General features: G+C 49.1%; 1 protein-coding gene across 1 annotated transcript in view; it reads right to left on the minus strand.

Moving 5' to 3' along the window:
- LOC144149134 (uncharacterized) overlaps nucleotides 1-10,850 on the minus strand; it is a 36,842-nt gene extending 25,992 nt beyond the window's left edge. The window contains exon 1 of the mRNA XM_077680672.1: nucleotides 10,672-10,850. The gene's annotated coding sequence lies outside the window, so the exon portion shown is untranslated. The remainder of the gene's footprint in view (nucleotides 1-10,671) is intronic.
- Nucleotides 10,851-11,281: the final 431 nt, after the last annotated feature.

Genomic DNA, 11,281 nt, shown 5'->3' on the forward strand with positions numbered 1-11,281 from the left:
GTAGTTTCTTTCTTCCTAGTACAGACCACGGCTGGCATAGGCGATAACTCTTTCGCCCCCGCTTTTCTGCTGTATACGAGGACGGCACCCAAGCCAATACCACTGGCGTCCGTGTGCATTTCCGTTTCAACGTTTTCGTCGAAATAAGCAAGCACAGGTGGGCTTTCCCGGCATTGCTGCAGCTCGCAGAATGCTTTTTCTTGGGCATTTTCTCAGCTGAAAGGGGTGCTATCTTTCGTCAAGCGGGTGATTGGCTCTGCATTGCGGGAGACGTTTGCTACGAAGCGCCGGTAGTTTGCGCCTAGTCCGAGAAATCTCTGCACGCCCTTCTTATCTTTTGGTCTTGGGAAATCCGCTAAGGCGAAAGTTTTCGCCGGGTCAGGCATGACTCCAGCGGCGTTGACGACATGGCCCAAAAACTTGAGTTCCTCGTACGCGAAGCGGCACTTTTCAGGCTTCAGCGTTAACCCCGACGTACGGATGGCCTCGAGTACAGACTGCAACCTTGCAAGGTGTTCGTCGAAAGTCCGGCAGAATACCACAACATCGTCGAGGTATATGAGGCAGGCGTGTTAGTACAGGGCAGCTAGCACCGTGTCCATGACTCGTTGAAACGTTCCTGGCACCGTGCGCAACCTAAACGGCATCACCTTGAACACGTATAGGCCGGTCAGGGTTATAAATGCAGTCTTCTCTCGGTCTCTCTCGTTCACTTTAATTTGCCAGTAGCCGGCCTTCAGATTCATCGATGAGAAGTACTTCGCGTCGCAGAGGTGGTCGAGGGCGTCGTCGATTCAGGGAAGGGGGTACACGTCCTTTTTGGTGATTTTGTTCAGTCGCCGGTAGTCAACGCAAAACCTTAATGTGCCGTCTTTTTTCTTCACCAGTACGACCGGCGCAGCCCAGGGACTTTTCGATGGCTGTATAATGTCGTCACTGAGCATGTCGTCGGCTTCAGTCCGCATGGCTTCCCACTCGTCAGAAGAGACGCGATACGGTGACTGTCGTGTACGTCCGGCTTCATCTTCTGTTATTATTCGGTGCTTCGCTAGAGGTGTCTGGCGTAGTTTTGAGTTCGACGAAAAACACTCTCTGTAGCGACGCAGCAAATCCAACAATTTCTTCCGTTCTTCTTGTGGTAACGTCGAAGGGATTCGGAAGCTTGAAGGTATCTTCGGGTGCGCGTCCAAAGTCGGCAACCGCAATCACGTCACTTGCTTTTTGCGTTTCTTCGAGAAACGCAATTGCAGCGCCCCTGTTTATATGCTAGAATTCCTCGCTGAAATTAGTGACCAAAACTTGGGATTGGCGTTGCTTAAAGCCTGCAATGCCTCTTGCGACGGAGACACCGCGGTTGAGGAGCAACCTTTGGTCAGTCTCTACGATAACGTCGACGTCAGGAACAGCATCTTCACAGTAGACGGTGATCATCAAGCTTGCGCGGAGTGGCAGGGTGACATGATCGTCGGCGATCCTTAAAGCAGCACAGTCTTCGGGGTTCGGTTCCGGAGTCATGGACTGATCGGAGGAAAAAGTTATGGACTTGGTCTGTAAATCAATTATTGCACCGTTGTCCGTCAAAAAATCCATTCGAAGAATTACGTCGCGGGAACCGTTAGGCAAAATGACGAACTCTGCAGGGTACGTTGTGCCAGCTATGGTGACGCCCGATGTGCGCGTTCCACTTGTCGTCACGAAGTGGCCTCCTGCTGCCCGTATGTGCGGACCGTCCCATCTGGTCATAACTTTCTTCAGCTTAGACGCAAAGGGCCCGCTCATGATTGAGTAGTCAGCTCCCGTGTCTATGAGGGCGACTACTTGAAAGCCGTAGATGTGCAGCTGAACGTCGGACGCTGCCTTCTTCGAGTTGCGGGTGCGTCGTGGCGTCGTATCTCGGCTTGTGCGTGTTGACGGTCGGGCACTGTGCGTCGCGGTCGTTGTTTTCTCAGCGCCTGGTTCGTTCTGGTCGGGTACGCGTCGAGCCGTGCGGTTGTAGTCGTGTTCAGGAGTCACGTCCGGGTTAGATCAGGTAGTCGGGCTGAGGGCATGTCAGGAATCATCTTCTTCCGCGAGTCGTTGCGTCATTGGAAGGTTTTCATTTTTCCGCGGTAGTGCAACTTTACCTCCATAAGTTGCTCCTTTTAGTTTCCCCCGCGCGGGGTGGGGGTCCTTCCACGTACGAAATCAGCATTGCTACGGCGGTTGGGCGACTAATATGGGTAGGGCGATGGCGATCGGTTGAAACGGGCTGGTCCACGGCAGGTGTTGGACAGGTATTCTTCGATCTCCGATGGGCGCTGGCCGGGCCGGGGGCGGGGTTCGTCGATGGAGAACCCTCGCAAAACGAGCCTCTACTGTAGGGGCAGCGACGGTAGATGTGGTAGGCTTCTCAGAGGTGGATGTGGCCGGCATCTCCGCATCGATGTGGTCGGCCTGTCTGGACGATTATCGGGGGTTCGCCAGACGTCCGTCTTCCTCGGGTTCTGGTTCTGGGCCGCAGGGGGTCGTGCGGGCGACAGTGGACGGCGGTACGGCGGGGCTTCTTGAAGATAGGTTAGGTCGTGTCGGGGTCGACGATCAACCCCGGAGTAGGTCATGGCTTGAGGTTCGCGTGGGGCGGTTCCAACGGCGTAGAAGTACCGAGTGCGTTTTGGACTTATTCTCGGATTACGTTGGTCAGGGCAGCCAATTGAGGCTGCGGCGTGGTTGGAAAAAGCTTTTAAAGCTCCTCCCTGACTACTGCCCGGATGGTCTCGCGAAATGTATCGGAACTTCCAGTTGCGGCACCGATGGTCTCCGAGAACAGCGCCTTGACTGGGAGGTCGTACTGCTTCTTTCGAATTTCTAGCGTCTTCACCATCGCGGCAGCTTCAGACGCGAATTCGGCCACCGTTTTAGGGGGGTTTCGTACAGGGCAAGCAAAGAGTTCTTGCTTTACTCATCGCATCAGAAACCTTAGTTTCTTTTCATCCGTCATTTCTGGGTCCTCAGGGCGAAAAACTCGCTTCATGTCCTCGACGAAGATCATTACACCTTTTTTGGGATGCTGCGTTCGAGTTTCAATCAAAAGTGCTGCGCGTTTTTTTCTGACCACGGTAGTAAAGGTCTTAAGAAACTCGCTTTTGAAGTGAGCCCAGCTGGTCATGGAGCTCTCGTGATTCTCGAACCAAGTGCGAGCTGAATCGTCCAAGTAAAAGAAAGCATGCCGGAACGTTTCGGCGTCGTCCCACCTGTTGAAGATCCGGATGCGCTCCAGTTTCTCCAACCATTCTTGTTGGCCTTCTGCGGGGGCTTCTCGGAATGATGGCGGTTCCCGTAGCTGGTGCAGTACGATTGGTGATGTTGCTTCTTGCGCCATGGTGGTTGTCGCAGCGGTCGTTCTCTTCGGTGCTTCTGGCAGGAGACCAAACTCGGGCGGGAGGCCTTGCAGTCAGCGGCTGCCTGTAGTCGGACTGGTTTCGTTGCTTCGAGAGGTTGTTGGTAGCATAAAGGGTGGGTACCCCGCACCTTCACCAGATGTCACGTAGCCAAAGACGATGCAGCTGTATTGAAGAAACAACAAGTTTATTGGAGCAAACTTGTGCTCCCCTTACAACTCAAAAGAATACAGAGGCGCCGAAGCAGCGGTCAGGAAAGTGACTTGCGCAGGTCAGTGTCGTCGAATGGAATGCCCCGGCGTGTGCTCTGCAGGCTTTTATCTTTCGGCGCAAGTGTTTCTAGAACCGTCGATTTACATCCAGAACATTGTAAGTCAAAGAAGATTATTCTGGGCATAGTGACGTTAGGGTGAAACAGTCTGCTTATCTGAATGAGGTAGCCCGTGCGGCCTAAACATACACAATGGAAGACGCGCGTCACTCTGGACACACATAAGAGAGCCGGGCGTGGCCGGGCATTAAACAAACAATAAACAAACAAACCCATACATGGTTCGCGGCAATATCAACTTACAGAAATTAGTAACGGCGTTACAATGCTTGTTTGCTTGATTATTACATATCATTTAGGGTCATTTTCATTAATTAAAGTGTTCAGTTAATAGATCGACATTGCTCAAGGTTGAGGAACTTTCTTTTGTTTCGACTCTCCCTCTTTCCACATACAAATTTGACACGATGGGTTCTGAGAATTCGCTCACAAGCACCTCTATGAAAATCAATTTGTGTATTGCGGATGAGACAAAGTTGGGTATCACAGCCTACTCCTGTGAATGCCTCCAATGAGAAGTCTATGCATCTACAGGTATCTTTTTTCAGTCACTGGTCGCGTAGCAAAGCGAAGAAAAAAATTCACGCATCTCTACGAAGTTAATCATGACGAGCGGGCGAAGCACTGGGGATCGTTCTTAGCGTAAATTACCTGTGAGAGTGCTTACTGCTGCTAAAACGATTTCCAATCCAATCTAATCCAATACAATTCAATTAAATCTAATCCAATCCATTTCAATCCAATCCAAATCCAGTTCAACACAATCGAATCAAACCCAATGCTCCTCGCGCTTGCCTAGCACGGCTCTCCAGGAGCACTCTCTCTGTCTCTCTCTAGCCTTTTGTAAACCTTTTATTTTTTTCTTGTTAATCTTTCGTGAACCTTTTGTTCACAGATGTTTCGATTTACACGGTGCCGTGTCTCTCTCTCTCCTTCTATTTCACTAACCTTCAGTGAACATTTTATTTTGTTCTTGATAAGCTTTTGTGAATCTTTTGTTCACAGATATTTCGATTTACACGGTGCTGTGCCGTGAGCAAAGACGCTGGACAAGCCTCGGCCTTAAAGGAGCCATGATGAGAAAATACAACTTCATTTAATTTGAAAGAACTAGGATTCAGTATCTCACTCAGCTTCATTACAGCCACAAAAGATGTTTTTTAACTAAAAAAAGCAAGAAGTATTTAAAAACCTTCAAATTTTGCGCCACAGTGACGCGTTATGAGCACGTACGACGTCATACGGGCAACAATGAAACATAATTTTCAATGCGTTAACTGCACGTTAGCTTTCAAACGATGCGGTCAAATGGAACTAGAGGCCCCATTACATACGTCCAGTCATGTGTCGTCGCGACAGGTCAGTTAGGCGGTCGCCAATCGCACAAACAAGGTTCTGTGACGTCATAGAAAAGTTGCGGGAAATTGGCTAGGGGGTCGTGACTGCTTCACACGTTTTGTTTAATATCCCCGTTATTTGTTCGAAGATTGCGATGATATTGGTATCATTTTTATCGGGACTACGCAGTCTTTCTAATAAAACCAACTTGTATTTTGTCTTCATAGCTCCTTTAAGGTGCTTTGCCCCAGAATCGTGAAAGTCGATTTCGTGACAGTGCAGCAGCTGGTCTTGGAAAGTAGTGCGCACTAACAAACAATCATGTGCGATAAGGTGCTCGCTGAAATTACGGTACAAAAAACCCCTTTGTAGAAAGAGCCCAAGAATGTGTGCCACACCACATGATGAACGAGCAAAGATTAGGTGCAATCAGCCCAGTAAAAGCATAGAAAAATAATTAAATGTGTATTGGTGGCTCATTCGGCCCTCGCGTCCTATATGTAGGACATAAACCAAAAGACTTCTAGCAATTTCATAACAAAACCAAAACAGCTAGTTTTCTGGGAAGTAGTTCCTCAAGTGTGCCTCTTTCGATAGCTATCAGCATTGTTCGTTTTTTCTTAAAGCTGAATCCTAGAAAGAGGAAGGCATTCCAGTGAAGCACAAACTGACGTCAGGCTGACCCCAATGACCGAACTTCTAGTTTATTGATGATATAGCTGCTAATCTAAGAATACGTGCACTATCAGACCTTGTTTTCTGTCTGTGGACTAACTGCTTCCCAAAATTTACCAAAACAAGAACATTTTTTTCTGCTGTAAATTTAAATTAGAATTGTTTGATGCCCTAATTAGACGTCATACTTGTAACTCTCTAATTGCTTGCATAACAAGCCTATTTATTTTGGTTTAAGTCTTATATTGTCCAATTAATAAAGAAAACACAGAGAAAAAAATTATAATGGAAAGAAAAAATCTGCAGCTGAATGGGTTAAGGATGCGTGGGAATTAACTGTACTTTTCCCTCTGGAACTTGAGGCTCCACCTGAGCACATGCCTTGCTTCAGATGTCCGCAACGCGGTGTTTCCCGCATGTATATCGTACACCAAGCCCACCGTGCTCAGATCTCCGATTGTCTCAATGGCCACACCTGCTCACTTTAGCAGTGGCTTTGTGGCTTTGGCTACCTGTCGCCTCTTTCTTTCACACCGGCATCAGCGCTTCGACGCCGCCTTTATTTGCATTGGGTTTCCTTCGCCGCCCGCACTGGCCTCAGACCTGACTTTAAATGCCTACAAGTGCTCGTGGGAGAAGCAAGACCCACTCATCTGCTATATCGCTCCCTCAGGTTACACCGCTCTGTGAAAATTTTGCGGACCTAGCCCAACTATTGCTCACGCAATTGTTCTGTCCAACTGCGGCAAACCAGTAAAGAAAGCAACCATAGCCAGGAAATTGCAGATGAAAAAAAGGGCTCGGTTTGTTGGGACCTTTTTTAGTTCTGCTCAGTTGCTAAGGTGTTGTGCTGCTGAGCACGAGGACGCGGGTTTGATTCCCGGCCGCGGCGGCCGCTTTTCTGATGGAGGCGAAAAGCAAAAAACGCCCGTGTGTACGAGATATCGGCGCACGTTAAAGATCCCCAGGTGGTCAAAATTAATCCGGAGCCCTCCACTACGGCGCGCCTGATCGCCTGCGTTGCGTCGGCAAGTTAAACCCTACAATCAATCAATCAATCAATCAATCAATCAATCAATCAATCAATCAATCAATCAATCAATCAATCAATCAATCAATCAATCAATCAATCAATCAGTCAGTCAATTATTTTTATTACTCTGTCCAATTCTACTGCAGCGAATAGCGCTAGATTGAATTCTCCCGTTTTATTAGCTCTTGGATCGCCAAGTAAGCGTACGTCTCTATCTGGAAAGCCGGTCACGACGCCACGCCGCCAACTTATCCGCTGAGTTACTCACTCGACTAGAGCCTGACACTAAGGTGTCCGTATTGGAACACTCCGCGCAAACAATTTTTATTTATAGATTGCACAGCGCCTGCGAACTAGTTTTATGTCTAGTTCGTGCGCGCACACTTTCGGAACAACCTTTGCCGCTTCCGGCACTATAACAGCTCCTATTAATAGTTTTTTGCCCGTGAACACGTTGTTTAATTATAATAGGCGCATTTAGGTTATCACTGTCACAATAACTATGTTCTCCTGTACAGTGCCACATTCGGGTCATGACGGTTCCTAAGACGCGCTGGTGTGTGCGCGCATGCCCGTGTAAACTGAATACGGTGAGATATTTTAGGGTTAGAGCTTTTTTGTTTCAATTTCCTGGCTTACACTCCTGAGGGGTAGTGTATTTTAATGCGGTTGATAACATCGTGTTTTGCCATGAATTGAATATATATTGCACGTGAACGGGCATGTCCGATACTCACTGGCCAGCACGCACAGCGAGGGTATAGAGACCAATAAGAGTGGCCCTATCAATGACGAACACGAGGGAAATGGTTTCATGCGGACCCACCCGACACCTACTTTTGTACTGCCATCTGGTGGGCTACTAATCGTGGGATGTCCAGTGACGCTGCTGCGAATAACGCGTGTTTTGCGGAGTAGTATAACTCGATGACGCAGGAAGCTTGCTAGAGAGTTTCTCAAAAAGGACGCCGGTTTTTTTTTTAAGGGCGAAGCCCCTTGCGGGCCAGGACTGTTCGCGTCTCGTGTCATCGTCGTAAGCGTCGTCTCATGTAGTCACGATATTGAAGCACTTGGTAAATAGTTTAATTTTGGCGCTAGAACGTAACGCGTTCTTACAAAACACCGGGACACTCGTTAACTCCTCGCGCTGGAGTGCTTCGTAATGCCTACTAAAAATTACCGGGACACTCGTTTACGCCTCGCGCTAGAGAGCTTCGTTCTTCAACGACAAGGAGACTTTTAGAGCAAATGTCTATACCTCTACGCTCCAACCGGTCCTTATCCGTTAGGAAGAACGTCAAGGCTCCAAGAGCACACTTATACACCGCATGCTTCCCCCCTCACCAGGTTACACGGTAGTGGAGATGGCCCGGGATTTCCAACGTTTTGCAGCTTTCTTCAGTTAAATGCTTTTACATGATGCGTTTGATCTGCCGGTTACCACGAGGATCGTGCCAACATAATACTACTGTGCACTTTATTATAAAGCTGGCCTGTGGAAAAAGTTCAGGGGAAGGAAGCGTATATTAAAGTGCCCACATAATGTTTCAGCAGTGGTCAGAACGCTTTGTGGGATAGGTTAGATCTGGCTCGCATGTGCAAGCTTCCATTGCTCCGGACCAGTCGGCCAGAAGCCAGCGCCGATACGGGCGAAAATATAACCCCTATATAGTATAGCCAGTTTACATTGTTATTTAGTTTTAGCATTCGAAGTAGCTTAGATGACTATTTTTAATAGCGCTCGTGCAGTAAGCGGCCCCAAAATTGTCACAAATATCTCACGTCTAGCGACTGCATTCCTTAGGCGGATAAGCGTTCGCAGATGTGTGGTCGTGCTGCTGACCGCTGTGCTAGTGAACCCAGCGCAATGAAGTGCTTCGTTGTCCTTGAGTTTCGGTTGCTTTTAATTCCTTACAACCTACGCTAACTTTGCTGGCTCTTCACCCGCCTTCAATTAGACTTAGATTTTTCTACTAGCATACCAGTCATCGAAGCGTCGCATATGGGCTTGTGTGGAGCGAGTTCGACTTAAAGCTTCATACAGTCTACAAACTAACCAAGTAAAGACACATTCTTCCAGGCGCAAATGTGTAGTGGCTTAGCTTCAGTTGAGTGAACGAATAGGAACGACCCTCCGGCGGCCTGCCGACTAAACGCTGGGCCGACTGGTTCTGTCGGAGAATTGGCGAGTCGTGCAGTAGCGCAGGAAAGCCAAGCCATCTTGTTTTGACGTCATACGAAGCGTCACAGAAAATCGGCAAAGAGGAGCAGAGAGGAGGACAGCATTTTCGAATTGATTTTTCTACTGAATGTAGTCGCGTAAACGCAGCGGGAGTGGTCGAAACATAACCTTTCGACGCTAGACTACAATTTGCGTCAGCAATGCCGGAATGCTTACAAATCATTTCAGTGTCCTATTAATCAACGTTCCCACGGGTGGAAAGTTACCGATCAAACCTTCCTGAGCGTCACAAGCGGCAAGTACCGTTATCAAAGTGTGCGCGTGACAAAGAGATAGAAATTGTTCACACGCCCCGTGCGAACTACAAACAAATCTGTTGACACAGTTCGTGCGAATAGGGACAGCCCAGACACTGTACCCTCCTCCCAATAATTCGCTCATTGAATGTTAGAAGAGCAGAGGCAGCTCCGTTTAATACAGCTGACGTTCTCCGGTTCCTGGGGGTCCGGAGAGGCGCCATGGATGAAAAAGAGGAAAAAAAGCAGGCTCGCGGTGCAGCGCAACTAAAATGCAATACGACTGCAGTGCCCCACGCGTGCTCACAAGAGAGCGAGGTGGAAGAGATGTCGTCTGCTAACCCTCCTCGCCTGTCATCTGGTGCAGCTCGAAGTTTACTAGCATATCGATACGCCAAGCGCATTCACGACACGATCAGCGTATCTTCCAGTTCAAACATTTTCATGCCGTCACCGCCACTAGCGATTGCCGTCTGCGAATTAGCAGCGTACGAACATCTGTGGGCGCGCGCGACCCGTAGGGTAGTACGTGCAGTGCTTCCCTGCACTCCAGCTGCACCGGTGCAACACCATGAGCAATCGCGGGAGCAGTGCAGGGCACAATCCTCACCGCGGCGAATCGAGCGGTCAAGTGCAGCCATACCGCGAACCGCGCCCGAATTTCATTAACTTCATCCCGAGAGTCGCCGTCGCACTGCCCGAAAGCAAAACAGAGAAACTACCTTGCATGAACAATGCAACTTAGCAAATCGTAGAGCATAAATCATTTTCGGCCAACGCAAATCCAAGCCTATACGGGTTACTTCATATTTACGCTGGGCAATTACTCGGGCAAAGCGCACGCGCATATGTCCTTGGGAAACCCACGACATGCGCGCTTAATTACTAGGTCTAGAGGGCGTCGCCCAAAGAGCCGCGCCATGTTTGACATCATGGCAGTTTGGGGCGTGATTTTGCTCTGCGTAACATTCAGTTTCCTAGCCCCGCCCCGGATACTAACAGTCATGACCCAGCCCCGGACGCCCCGGAAGGTGGCGACAAAATAACAGTTGAAGTGGCGCAGATGACAACGTTAGTGGCTGAGGCTGACGACCAATCAGGTTCTAAATTTAAAAAAAAAGGCGAGGACGAACTGATGCATACAGGCTTTGCATCAATTTACTTACTCCTTGTCTCAATGTTCGCCCCTAGAACATTAACGCAGGGCTCGACCCGCAATGGGTGATAATAACTCCTTGAAAAATCGCCAATCCTTCATCAACCTTCTAGAGCGCGAACTACAGGAAACTTTTTAGAAAAAGTGCTGCTCCCACAATGGCCTCAGACCTGTCCGGCACCGGGGGCATGTATTCGGGAATTTTTTCTGAAAAGTATCCCCAGACGAGCGTCAGAATAAAGACGGATTCCGCAAGGCGACCTCATCTCAAGAAGGCACTCACCACTTCGGTTTGGCTGTTTCGTGTCTCTGCTCGGTACGCAGCCGTTATTGTCTGATCCAAGTGTGCGGCGATGATACGAGAAACAATCGTTGCTGGTTACGGAAGTAGCAGATAGCGGCGTTATTCGCCCCGAGCGCGAACAAGGTCGGCCCCTGGCGGCGGCGGGACGAACCGCTCCTAGTGTGGCACGGCCGGACTGGAGGCACGGAGCAAAGGAGCGGCCGCTCCTCCAGCCCGGCCGTGAGTGTGGATGGTGCACCCGCGTCGTCTGCTTTTCCACGTATCGTGCGGCTTAAGACGCGTGCTGCACACGCGAAAACAACCAATATGTGTACTCGTTTGACAGTAAGCAATGACAAGTTACCTCTGCTTGCGCATTTCCTCTAGAAACGCAATAATCAGCGGTCGTTGCGGGTTAAACCACGGTTTAATTCCACTAAACATCTTCGCCGTGGTCACCGCTTGAGTGTGAAACGTGTTATAAACATTGCTTCCACACATTGCACCGCCTGCCGCTTTGGGAACGTCGAAGGGTGATTTTTGAAGGTTGGCGTGGTGATTATTTGAAGGATAAAGGTTTAGTACGCGAAACGGGTAAGAAGCGACAAGA

The sequence above is a fragment of the Haemaphysalis longicornis genome, unplaced genomic scaffold (assembly GCF_048455015.1).
Source record: "Haemaphysalis longicornis isolate Haplotype H1 unplaced genomic scaffold, Haemaphysalis longicornis Haplotype H1 scaffold_8, whole genome shotgun sequence".
Taxonomy (NCBI): Eukaryota; Metazoa; Arthropoda; class Arachnida; order Ixodida; family Ixodidae; genus Haemaphysalis; species Haemaphysalis longicornis.